This window comes from Oncorhynchus mykiss, chromosome 11, assembly GCF_057628025.1.
Source record: "Oncorhynchus mykiss isolate SJ-2025 chromosome 11, ASM5762802v1, whole genome shotgun sequence".
In the NCBI taxonomy this organism is placed as follows: domain Eukaryota; kingdom Metazoa; phylum Chordata; class Actinopteri; order Salmoniformes; family Salmonidae; genus Oncorhynchus; species Oncorhynchus mykiss.
The window spans coordinates 37,294,495-37,306,931 of record NC_143032.1 but is presented as its reverse complement, the minus strand read 5'-3'; the positions used below and the strand labels follow the sequence as shown (position 1 = coordinate 37,306,931).

General features: G+C 41.5%; 2 protein-coding genes across 5 annotated transcripts in view; one reads left to right on the top strand and one right to left on the bottom strand.

The window, feature by feature from the left end:
* Positions 1–12,437, bottom strand: part of LOC110535651 (anion exchange protein 2) — a 105,468-nt gene that overhangs the window by 85,565 nt on the left and 7,466 nt on the right. The gene's annotated exons all lie outside the window — the stretch shown is intronic.
* Positions 3,335–12,437, top strand: part of LOC110535650 (uncharacterized) — a 45,429-nt gene continuing 36,326 nt past the window's right edge. The window contains exon 1 of the mRNA XM_090189984.1: positions 3,335–3,592. The gene's annotated coding sequence lies outside the window, so the exon portion shown is untranslated. The remainder of the gene's footprint in view (positions 3,593–12,437) is intronic.

Below are 12,437 nucleotides of genomic sequence, written 5' to 3'. Positions count from 1 at the left end.
CTACGGCCTGGGTGGACCAGGACGGAGAAACAAACACACAGGTACTGTCCTGTTCGAAATAACTAATTCTTGGGTGATTTGGTGACAGTTTACCACTTAATTTGTGACAAACGCTCCTAACCTTGAAGTTATGCCACACGAATGGCATATTTGAGAAGCCAACAACCCTGACCAAGCAGGAAGAAGCATGGGGCCTTCAACCAAAGCCAAGAAAAGAGGTTTCCCAGGGGACAACATCACAGGTGCTAGTAGGGGAGGAGGAGGATGAAGTGGCAAACCTCGCTGATAACGAACAGCCCGGTACTAGTGGGGCTGGGGTCGATCTGAATCCAGAGGACGACGATCTAGAACCAGCAGACCTGGCAGGGTCCTTGACTAATTTCGGGACGGCCCAAAACCAGGATCCAACCCTGCAGCAAGCCAGAGCAGATGTGCAGGTCGTAGATGGTACTCCCATAAATGTTGGGATGATGCCTAATAGTTTTCCCCACTTCATCATGAAAAGGTGTTTGGTGTACAGAGTCTCGAAAATAGGGGTTGATGTGGTGGAACAGTTGTTGGTTCCCACTCGGTACAGGAGGACAGTACTGGATCTAGCTCATGGGCACATTCTGGGTGGACACCTTGGTATTGATAAAACCCGAGACTGGATTGTAAGGAGGTTTTACTGGCCAGGAATTCAAGCTGAAGTGGCTCGGCATTGTGGAGAGTGCCCGGAGTGCCAGTTAACAGCTCCCCGACCAGCTGTTAGAAGCCCGTTAGTGCCACTCCCCATAATCGAAACGCCATTTGAGAGGATAGTGATGGATTTAGTGGGCCCACTACCCAGATCCGCCAGAGGGCACCAATACATTCTGGTCATTCTAGATTATGCCACTCGCTACCCAGAAGCCATTCCCCTTCGGACGATGGCTTCCAAAAATATCGCAAAGGAATTAGTGCTCTTGTTCACCAGGGTAGGGGTTCCAAAGGAGATCCTTACCGACCAGGGGACCCCCTTTATGTCCCGCCTTATGGCGGACCTTTGTAAACTGCGGCAGGTGAAACAGTTGAGGACATCGGTTTACCATCCTCAGACGGACGGGCTGGTTGAGAGATGAAGTCAATGCTCAGGAAGGTAATCGATAAGGATGGGAAAAACTGGGATTGCATGTTGCCATATCTGATGTTTGCCATTAGAGAGGTTCCTCAAGCCTCGCTGGGGTTTTCTCCCTTTGAGCTGGTATATGGGAGGCATCCCGGGGAATCTTAGACATCGCCCGGGAAACCTGGGAGCACCAATCCACCCCGTATACTAGTGTCATAGAGCACGTCACGGCAATGCAAGACAGGATAGCCACAGTCATGCCCATTGTCAGAGAGCACATGAGACAAGCACAGGAGCACCAGCGGCACACTTATAACCGACAGGCTACCCTGAGGGAATTTCAACCGGGAGATAAGGTGTTAGTGCTGATCCCCACGGTAGAGTGTAAACTACTAGCCACATGGAAAGGACCATATGAAGTACTGGAGAGAACAGGAGAAGTCAATTATCGGATCCGACAGCCAGGTCGACGGCCACAGGAACAGATTTATCACATAAACCTGTTAAAAGCATGGAGAGAGAGAGAAACACTAATGGTCACATACCCCACACACACTCAGGAGACAGCCGAAGTAAATATTTCACCCACTCTGTCCCCAGCACAAGTACAGGAAGTAAAGACCCTGATCCAGAAAAACAGATGTGTTTTCAGAGGTACCTGGCCGAACTGAGGTTACGGCTCATGATATCGTTTCCCTACCAGGGAGAAAAGTGAGTATGAGGCCATATCGGGTACCCGAGGCTCGACAGGCCGCGATTAGAGCAGAGACAGAGAAAATGTTGACAGCTGGAGTGATCGAAGAGTCACATAGTGAGTGGTCTAGCCCAATTGTGATGGTCTCCAAGCCCGATGGGTCTTTGCGGTTCTGTAACGACTTTCGGAAGGTAAATGAAATCTCCAAGTTTGATGCCTACCCCATGCCCCGAGTAGATGAACTACTGGAGAAAATTGGTAATGCTCGGTACATTACGACCCTTGATCTGACAAAAGGGTACTGGCAAATTCCTCTGGCCCCCTGGGCCAAAGAAAAGACAGCCTTTGCAACCCCTGCCGGTTTGTTTCAATACACTATCATGCCATTCGGCTTACACGGGGCCCCAGCCACCTTTCAACGGCTCATGGACAAAGTCCTAAAACCGCACAAAGCATATGCCGCAGCTTATTTAGATGACATGGGGATCTACAGCACAGATTGGGAATCCCACTTACCCCGGGTACAGGCAGTGTTAGACACCCTTAGAAAGGCAGGGCTCACGGCAAACCCTGCCAAGTGTTATGTGGGGTTAGAGGAAACAGAGTATCTGGGATACACTGTGGGAAGAGGGTTAATCAAACCCCAACGTAAGAAGGTGAAGGCAATTAGAGAATGGCCAAAACCAGTTACTACCGGAAGTTTATCCCAAGTTATGCCACAGTGGCCGCCCCACTTACCGACATGACTAGAGCCAGAGGGCCAAACATTGTCAAATGGGATGAAAGGGCCACCAAAGCATTTAGGACATTACAGGAGGCTCTCTGCTGTAATCCAGTGCTGGTGGTACCAGACTTTGAGAGAGAGTTTGTGGTTCAGACGGATGCCTCAGAGGTTGGCTTGGGAGCAGTGCTATCCCAAGAGGTAGAAGGGGTGGAACACCCCATCCTGTTTTTAAGCAGGAAGCTGGAACCACGGGAAACCAACTACTCAGTCGTTGAGAAAGAGGCGCTGGCAGTAAAGTGGGCTCTGGAAAGCCTGAAATACTACCTGCTGGGGCACCACTTCACCCTCATCAGTGACCATGCCCCACTCACCTGGATGCATAGGGCTAAAGAGAAGAACGCTCGGTGATGCGGTGGTTTTTGAGTCTCCAACCGTTTCATTTTGACTTGAAACACAGAGCAGGGAAGGAAATGGGAAACGTGGATGGGTTATCCCGCATGCACGCATATTTTGCTGCGGTAGCCCGACCTAGGGGGTCGGATCTAGGGGGAGAGATGTGTGGCAAAGAAGGGGGTCGAGTGATAAATGGCAGATATGTGAGAGCAGAACTAATAAACGGGCTCTGCCCGATCACTAAAATGGCCACCCCTGTCAGAACTACAGATCACAAAATGGCCGACCGCAAAAACTACAAGTCCCAGAAGCAAGGGGAACCCTCAGAAGGTGGAGCCGACACACAGATAAAGGGTCAAGAAAAACCAGGAAGAAGAAGAGAGAAAGAGAGAGAGAAAGAGAGAGAGAAAGAGAGAGAGAAAGAGAGAGAGAAAGAAAGAGAGAGAGAAAGAGAAAGAGAAAGAGAAAGAGAGAGAGAGAGAGAGTGTGTGTGTGTGCTGGAAGGATCTATGAACAATAGAGAAAGAAACAATAGAGATTGGCTGGATTTACCGTGTATGAGCTGGATTGTTTTGGACTTACCTGTTGGCGTTTGGACCTGGACCTACCGAGAACCCGATTCGTGTACCGAACCCTGCTATCCTTGACCTCGCCTACGTCCTGGGTGGACCAGGACGGAGAAACAAACACACAGGTACTGTCCTGTTCGAAATAACTAATTCTTGGGTGATTTGGTGACAGTTTACCACTTAATTTGTGACAAACGCTCCTAACCTTAAAGAAGTTATGCCACAATATATATATAAATATATATATATGAATATAAAATAATGACAATTACAACAATACTGAATGAACAATGAATACAATTATTTTAACTTAATATAATCAAAATCAATGTAGTCTCAAATAAATAATGAAACATGTTCTATTTGGTTTAAATAATGCAAAAACAAAGTGTCGGAGAAGAAAGTAAAAGTGCAATATGTGCCATGTAACAAAGCTAACGTTAAAGTTCCTTGTTCAGAACATGAGAACATATGAAAGCTGGTGGTTCCTTTTAACATGAGTCTTTAATATTCCCAAGTAAGAAGTTTTAGGTTATAATTATAGGACTATTTCTCTCTATACCATTTGTATGTCTTATACCTTTGACTATTGGATGTTCTAATAGGTACTTTAGTATTGCCAGCCTAATCTCGGGAGTTGATAGGCTTGAAGTCATAAACAGCGCTGTGCTTGAAGCATTGCGAAGAGCTGCAGGCAAACGCAGGAAAGTGCTGTTTGAATGAATGCTTACGAGCCTGCTGGTGCCTACCATCGCTCAGTCAGACTGCTCTATCAAATCATAGACTTAATTATAATATAATAACACAAATACGAGCCTTAGGTTATTAATATGATCAAAACTATCATTTCGAAAACAAAACGTTTATTATTTCAGTGAAATACGGAACCGTTCCGTATTTTATCTAACGGGTGGCATCCATAAGTCTAAATATTGCTGTTACATTTCACAACCTTCAATGTTCTGTCATAATTATGTAAAATTCTGTCAAATCAGTACGCAACGAGCCAGGCGGCCCAAACTGTTGCATATACCCTGACTCTGCATGCAATGAACGCAAGAGAAGTGACACAATTTGCCTAGTTAATATTGCCTGCTAACATGAATCGTTTAACTAAATATGCAGGTTTAAAATATATACTTCTGTGTATTGATTTTAGGTACATTCGTGCAACGGTTGTGCATTTTTCGCAAATGCGCTTTTGTTAAATCATCCCCCGTTTGGCAAAGTTGGCTGTCTTTGTTGGGAAGAAATGGTCTTCACACAGTTCGCAACGAGCCAGGTGGCCCAAACTGCTGCATATACCCTGACTCTGTTGCACAGAAAGCAAGAGAAGTGACAATTCCCCTAGTCAAAATAAATTAACGTTAGCAGGCAATATTAACTAAATATGCAGGTTTAAAAATATATACTTGTGTATTGATTTTAAGGCGTTGATGTTTATGGTTAGGTACACATTGGTGCAACAAAAGTGCTTTTTTTGCAAATACGCTTGTTAAATCACCCGTTTGGCGAAGTAGGCTGTGATTCAATGATAAAGTAACAGGTACCGCATCGATTATATGCAACGCAGGACAAGCTAGATAATCACTACTAGTTTGTTAACATTGATTGTTTTTTACAAGATAAGTTCAATGCTAGCTAGCATCTTACCTTGGCACTCGCATAAAAGGTAGTCAGCCTGCCACGCAGTCTCCTCGTGGAGTGCAATGTAATAATCAGTGTCCAAAAATGCTGATTACTGATTGTTATGAAAACGTGAAATCGGCCCTAATTCAAATCAGCCATTCCGATTAATCGGTCGACCTCCAATTTGGAGTAATGATTATGTCTCTAGATTACAGGTGTTTATGGCTCGGTTTCAGGTGTTTGAAAAATGCACAATTCTCCAACCACCCCACATCCATCCTTACGTACTTTGTGCCCCCTCTAAAATAATGGGCGCATGACGCCCCTGGTACTGTAGGTAAAATTCTAATCATTAGCGAACAAAATGATCAAAACAGTTGTGCCAAAATTTTGTGGATCCAGCCAGCATAAATGCTCAGCGAGCTAAGGTGTCAATGTTGGTCCACTGGAGAACATCACAGGTTGCACTGGTACTATAAAAAGGTCAATGTTCTCACGAGATAATGGTAAATGTGAAGCTTTTTGATCTACACAAAATAGTCCATGTCAAAGTGGAAATATATTTTTTTACTAATAAATAGAAATTCAATAACTAAAATAATAGTTGAATATGCATGAATATTCACCCCCATTTGTTTAGGCAAGCCTAAATTAGTTCAGGACTAAAATTTGGCAAAACAAATCACATAAGTTACATGGAGGTGTTTACATTATTATTATTTTATGACTACTCCTTCCTCTGTCAAATACTGAATTGGTAGATGGGTAACAATAACAAATGAGACATTGGACAGGTTAATAATTATACTATGGATTTATTTAACCACCCAGACAGATCAAAGATGCAGTTGTCCTTCTGAACTGAGCTGCAGGACTGGAAGGAAACTGCTTAGGAATGTCACCATGAGGCCATTTGTGATTTTAAAATAGCTACAGAGTCCAATAGCTGTGATGGGAGGAAACTGATGCTGGATCAACAACACTGTAGTGACTCCATAATAACCTAAATGACAGCATGAAAGTAACTATAAATATATACAGAATCAAAATATTCCAAAACATGCATCAAGGCACTAAAGTAATACTGCAAAAAAACAGCTAAGGAATATACTTTTTGGCCTAAATGCAAAGCCTTATGTTTAAGGCAAATCCAACAACACATCACAGAGTAATGGTCTAATTTTCATGCCTGGTGGTGGCTGCATCATATTATGGGTATGTTTGACATCGGCAAAGACTGGGGAATTTTTCGGAATGGGCTAAGCACAGGGAAAATACTTGGATGTTTCAGACTGCTTTATACCAGACACTGGGAGAGGAATTCACCTTTCAGCAGGACAATAACCTACAAAACAATTCCAAATCTACACTGGAGTTGCTTACCAAGAGATTCAATGTTCGAGTGGCCAAGTTACAGTTTTGACTGAAATCTGCTAAAACTTATGGCAAAACTTGAAAATTGCGGTCTAGCCATGATCCACAACACCTTGACAGAGCTTGAATAAGTTAAGAATAATGGGCAAATATTGCACAATACAGGTGTGCAAAGTACTTATGTGACATACCCAAAAAAGACAGTAATCGCTGCCAAAGGTCTTTCTAAAAATGTATTGACTCGGGGGAAAGTAGTAAGGGTGCTAAACAGTATGTGGTTATATATATATATATATATAAATAATTAGACGCCCCAATGGGGTTTAAAACAATGACTGTTGGCCAAAGAGTAGGCTATCCAAAGAGTTAAGCCAAAGTAATTGTAACACTGCTTATTTGATGCCTGCTGAGTAGAGAGCAGTTTCAGCTATTTTGAGTGATTAGAAATGAAAAACAGCATTGATATCACATTTGTTATGGATATGATACACCTTTTTTAAAATGGTTTCTCAAACCCTTTGGAGAAGTAAAAGAGATGTGTTTATCTTTACAGATAAAATACTGAGCCAATTCATTTGTGAAGGAAAGCTGAAAGGAAAATAAACAAATAGTGACAAGAACTCGTGATAAGAACGCAGGAGGGAGGTGTTCTCCCGCCTTTCCTTCTGGATGATGAAGCAATACACAATAACATAGCCTATGTGAAGTGCTCCAATAAGCCCCGTTGGTGGTGCATTTACATTGTTACACAAAGTCCAGTGTTAACTGATCATTTCACAAATGGAGCTGCTTGATTTCCTCCAGTGAAGCCAGAGAAAAACTAACCACAGCTCTGAGATCACGACCGCAGAGAGATATGTTCCTACAGCATCCTGGTGTGTTCTTGGATCAGTGGATGACGACCATTCAGCTAATGATTTTCTAGCTCCTAAACAGACATACTTTTTCTTAAAATCAAACGTTCCGTTTCCGACGCCTGGAGTAGACTTTCTCAGCTGGACTGTGAATCAAATATGACAGAGTACGTGCTAGTGGGTGGGGTGGGTAGGTGAGAGGAAAACTCATCTTTTTAAAAAGGTCAACTGCCTTTTAGGCAGGCCTTAATACTTTTGCATAACTCTGAAGATTTAAACAGATGCAAACAACTCAATTAGATTGTTCAGATCCTAAATTAGCTGCCTAGTGCCTACACTCGAATGTCACTGACATTTAAAAAAAATGTTTAGGCCTATCACGTGGCAATACGTCAGGCATCAGAATCGATTGGGCCTCTGCGATAAACCTCAACGTTTTTTGGTCATCTCAAGTCCGATTAAAATTACATTTTAAGATATACAGTTGAAGTCGGAAGTTTACATACACTTATGTTGGAGTCATTAAAACTAGTTTTTCAACCACTCCACAAATTTCTTGTTAAACTATAGTTTGGGCAAGTCGGTTAGGACATCTACTTTGTGCATGACACGTAATTTTTCCAACAATTGTTTACAGACAGATTATATCACAATTCCAAGCAAAAAGGCACTGAATTTGAAGGTAGGCCTTGAAATACATTCACAAGAAACACCTCCAATTGACCCAAATGATGTGAATTAGAAGCTTCTGAAGCCATGACATCATTTTCTGGAATTTTTCAAGCTGTTTAAAGGCACAGTCAATTTAGTGTATGTAAACTTCTGACCCACTGGAATTGTGGTACAGTGAATTATAAGTGAAATAATCTGTCTGTAAACAATTGTTGGAAAAATTACTTGTCATGCACAAAGTAGATGTCCTAACCGACTTGCCAAAACTATAGTTTGTTAAACCAGAAATTTGTTGAGTGGTTAGAAAACAAGTTAATGACTCCAACCTAAGTGATAGATATATATATATATATATATATTAGATATCTATCTATCTCTATATCTATATATATATAGTTTTTCGCTACAATAACTGCTACCATAGCGCAGACTGAGATCTGTGTGAATTTATATTGGTGCCCACACTTGGTCTTAGGTGGATGAGCCTCAATCTCCTTAATTCATTTTCATAGGTATAAATGATTAATCTATAGAGTGGTTATGCAGACTTAAGAGTCTACATTGGAGAGTTGAAATCACCTGCATGTTAACTAGTGGGGAAACCCCCTTTTGGAACTTTACATGTCTATTTTTCAGGTGTAGAATAGTTTGGGTTCATATAGTTTGTTTAGGCTCAGTGAGAATGAGGAGAGTTCAACCCATGGGGAAAGGTACCAACCACCCTGTCTTTACAGTAGGATTCAGTCTGCATATTGGTTGGTCAAAGTGCAATGGCAGGTAAGACTGTCATTTACACCCAGAAGTAAAGGTGTGGCAATTCTTGAGAAAAAAAAACCACCCACTTAAGGTGTTGAATTGTGTGAAAGATAAAATGTGGTTGTTTTGTTATAATTAAAAAGCACTTTACATGGGCAGGGCCTTTTTCACCACCCTGATTTCCTCACTAAGGTATTTCTAGACTTGTTAGAATTAAAAGCAGATACACTGCAGTGGTTAAAGTAGATTTTACTTGTTTGTTGAACACCCTTATTTGACAAGTTTCCCTGTAGCATAGTTTCACCCTCTCCTCAAGCTAGGTTGCTTTTAAATCTATTTGTGATCATCTGGGGTATGCTGATGTCTGGAGTACCTTTCATCCCTCAAACAGAAAGTTCACCTTTTTCTCTGTACCTCAGATGTCAGACTAGAAAATATTACTTTTTTTATGCCCAGGACATGTTTTCAGTTGGTTTTATCTGCTAATATAGGAAGCAGTCATATCTGTTCATGGGGAGGTGATCCTAGACATAAAACTCAACTTTAAAAAGTTAAGGATTTCTCTTAATCAACAGATAACCCCTCGCTCCTTCTGTAAAGCATCAGACCCCTGGCATATTATGTCATACTTAGCCACTAAGAGGCGGGAAAAAACGTGAAAAGCAATAAACGTTAGAGGGTGAATTGGCAACTAAAGAGAAGGACTAAATTCCCACTCCTGCATGCCCTATCAAAGTAAATATCAATACTTAGACCAACGTTTGACTCCTAACACAGGACGCTGAAAATAACATTTGTCAGGCAAAAGCTTTACGAACATGGCAATATAATATTTGGCATACCTAGCTTGAGAGCGCAGACTCCCAGTCAATTGCTACTATTACTGATTCTGATGGCAACCATGTGAAAATGGCTTAACGAGTCATTTAGGACATTTTATGCAAATCTGTATGCCTCAGAAATGACAAATGACGCACCCAAATTAACAGAGGACTTCTTTTCTAAGATTGAGCTCCCTACTATTTCCAAAGAACTGAGTATGTTCCATGTGTTGGACCTAATTCCTATATTTAAACTGAGCTTTTGTGCTTAATTTCTGTCTATGTTCGTAAAATAACAAAAACATTTTTTTCTTTGTTACTGTATCTCTTAATACGGGAGAAAATGTACATTTCAATAAAAAAAAAACGTTTAAAAAAAACCTATTACAACAAGTGCCCAAGGACCAGTGGAAGCAAAATAACCCCATAATATCAAAGATCCATCACCATACTTTTCTGACCATAGCACTGCCTGGAGTTTGCTAAACAGCATTGGCACATGGATTGGAATAGGTGCCATGGTCAGATGACATGAAAATAGATCTCTTTGGCCATATACCAGTGGTAGGTTTGGTGATGAAAGAAGAATATATGCAGAAAAGAACCTTGCAAGGGGAGGGCGCTGAAGTACAGTGCCTTGCGAAAGTATTCGGCCCCCTTGAACTTTGCGACCTTTTGCCACATTTCAGGCTTCAAACATAAAGATATAAAACTGTATTTTTTTGTGAAGAATCAACAACAAGTGGGACACAATCATGAAGTGGAATGACATTTATTGGATATTTCAAACTTTTTTAACAAATCAAAAACTGAAAAATTGGGCGTGCAAAATTATTCAGCCCCCTTAAGTTAATACTTTGTAGCGCCACCTTTTGCTGCGATTACAGCTGTAAGTCGCTTGGGGTATGTCTCTATCAGTTTTGCACATCGAGAGACTGACATTTTTTCCCATTCCTCCTTACAAAACAGCTCGAGCTCAGTGAGGTTGGATGGAGAGCATTTGTGAACAGCAGTTTTCAGTTCTTTCCACAGATTCTCGATTGGATTCAGGTCTGGACTTTGACTTGGCCATTCTAACACCTGGATATGTTTATTTTTGAACCATTCCATTGTAGATTTTGCTTTATGTTTTGGATCATTGTCTTGTTGGAAGACAAATCTCCGTCCCAGTCTCAGGTCTTTTGCAGACTCCATCAGGTTTTCTTCCAGAATGGTCCTGTATTTGGCTCCATCCATCTTCCCATCAATTTTAACCATCTTCCCTGTCCCTGCTGAAGAAAAGCAGGCCCAAACCATGATGCTGCCACCACCATGTTTGACAGTGGGGATGGTGTGTTCAGCTGTGTTGCTTTTACGCCAAACATAACGTTTTGCATTGTTGCCAAAAAGTTCAATTTTGGTTTCATCTGACCAGAGCACCTTCTTCCACATGTTTGGTGTGTCTCCCAGGTGGCTTGTGGCAAACTTTAAACAACACTTTTATGGATATCTTTAAGAAATGGCTTTCTTCTTGCCACTCTTCCATAAAGGCCAGATTTGTGCAATATACGACTGATTGTTGTCCTATGGACAGAGTCTCCCACCTCAGCTGTAGATCTCTGCAGTTCATCCAGAGTGATCATGGGCCTCTTGGCTGCATCTCTGATCAGTCTTCTCCTTGTATGAGCTGAAAGTTTAGAGGGACGGCCAGGTCTTGGTAGATTTGCAGTGGTCTGATACTCCTTCCATTTCAATATTATCGCTTGCACAGTGCTCCTTGGGATGTTTAAAGCTTGGGAAATCGTTTTGTATCCAAATCCGGCTTTAAACTTCTTCACAACAGTATCTCGGACCTGCCTTGTGTGTTCCTTGTTCTTCATGATGCTCTCTGCGCTTTTAACGGACCTCCGAGACTCTCTCAGTGCAGGTGCATTTATACGGAGACTTGATTACACACAGGTGGATTGTATTTATCATCATTAGTCATTTAGGTCAACATTGGATCATTCAGAGATCCTCACTGAACTTCTGGAGAGAGTTTGCTGCACTGAAAGTAAAGGGGCTGAATAATTTTGCACGCCCAACTTTTCAGTTTTTGATTTGTTAAAATAGTTTGAAATATCCAATAAATGTCGTTCCACTTCATGATTGTGTCCCACTTGTTGATTCTTCACAAAAAAAATACAGTTTTATATCTTTATGTTTGAAGCCTGAAATGTGGCAAAAGGTCGCAAAGTTCAAGGGGGCCGAATACTTTCGCAAGGCACTGTATTGAAAACAGGGGTGGCAATAATTGACCCTTTGTAAATAAATTGTATTTATTTATTATCTCAATCTTTCTCTGAACAATTAGATTGGAATATATATATATATATATTAATTAGGAGCATAAAATAGATTTATTTTATATACAGTATTTTTTGCTCATCTTTATCAAGGGTGCCAATAATTTGACTTGACTGTACATGCCTAGAATCATATCTCATGATTAAATGAATTCAACATTGGGCCCCCACTATGACATGTTTATGGATGGATGTGTGTGTGCCGGTAGATCGACTGTCTTGGTGTACTAGCAGGGCAGGGTCTTTCAAAAGGAAATGTTATTTGATATAAGACAACATATTGTGGGCTAATAGGAACGCTATCAGAAAGGGCTCTTACTCTATGCCAATCCCATTTGATCAGGAGACTGTCATGAAGCTGCAATGTTGTGAGTGTGTCAGCAGCTATGGATGACAGACGTAAACCTACATGGGATAATGTACAGTTATGACTATAACTGCTGTTCCCTAAGTAAACCCATCGAACAATCAGAGGCTGTGTGTGGGGGTGTGTGGTCAGGGGTACGAGGCGTGCTCTTTCATTTATGTGGAAACATGTCC